This window comes from Lutra lutra, chromosome 4, assembly GCF_902655055.1.
Source record: "Lutra lutra chromosome 4, mLutLut1.2, whole genome shotgun sequence".
Lineage (NCBI taxonomy): Eukaryota > Metazoa > Chordata > Mammalia > Carnivora > Mustelidae > Lutra > Lutra lutra.
Genome location: NC_062281.1, coordinates 22,719,840 through 22,720,986, shown reverse-complemented (window position 1 = coordinate 22,720,986; position 1,147 = coordinate 22,719,840).

Below are 1,147 nucleotides of genomic sequence, written 5' to 3'. Positions count from 1 at the left end.
TGAAACCAACAATATTTTAAAAATGTAAATGTAGGGTACCTGGGTGGCTCCGTTGCTTAAGCATCTGACTCTTGATTTCAGCTCAGGTCATGATCTCAGGGCTGTGAGATGGAGCCCTGTGTTGGGCTCTGTAATCAGTGTGGAGTCTGCTTGGGATTCTCTCTCTCTCTCTCACTGCCCCTCCCTCTCCTAATGCATGCTCACACTCTCTCATAAACTAACAAATAAATAAATTAATAAAATCTTTAAAGATGCAAATGCAATCAAGTCCCTCTCCTGTTCCAAATACTTTATTGGGGTTTGGAATCCTACCAAATGCAAATAAAAAGCCTCAACACTGTATACAAGTTCCTGTCTGATCTTGCCTCTTGTGTCCTATTTGTTCATGTTCTTTCCTATCCCTTATGCTTTGGATATCTCATATTCCAGCCTTTTAAACTACATATCTGGATATACCATGTGGGTTCATGTCTCTGCACTCTTGCCTTGAATTCCCTCTCTCACTACCTTTTCTTCCCTTTCCCACCCTGGAGAAATCCTGCTGCATTCTTTTTTCTTTGTTTCCTTTTTTTTGGGTATTTTTTTAATTATTAAAATTAAAATTAATAAAATTTAATAATTAATAACATTCAATAATTTTAATCATTATATATTATATTAAATTATTAATTAATTTAATAATTAATATTAAAATTTAATAAAATTAAAATTATTGCAATTCGAAATAATTTAAGGTAAATGGCCTAGGCCATTTAAAATAAAAAGTTACAAAATAAAATGTAACCCAAAATATCTCTGTATCCTTTTCAGCCAGAGTGGCTTCTAAGTGCTATTCAATTATATCAGGATAGGCACGCTAAGTGCTATTCAATTATATCAGGATAGGCACGCTAATAAAGTTTATCCCAACTATTTCCTATCAAAGCTTCCAGGTGACACCAATTTCCAATCATTTCTGGTTAAATAAGAACCTCAAGAGGAGGAGTAAATCTGTTTTTCTGTATTTATTGAAATGGAAGAGCTCCTGCTTTGGTTTTTTTTTTTTCCCTTTGGGAAGGCAAAAAACCCACAAAGGTAATCAGATATGAAACTAGTTTCCTCTGCCTTCTCTTGGTACTTTAAAAAATTAAACTACAGTGAATTCTGA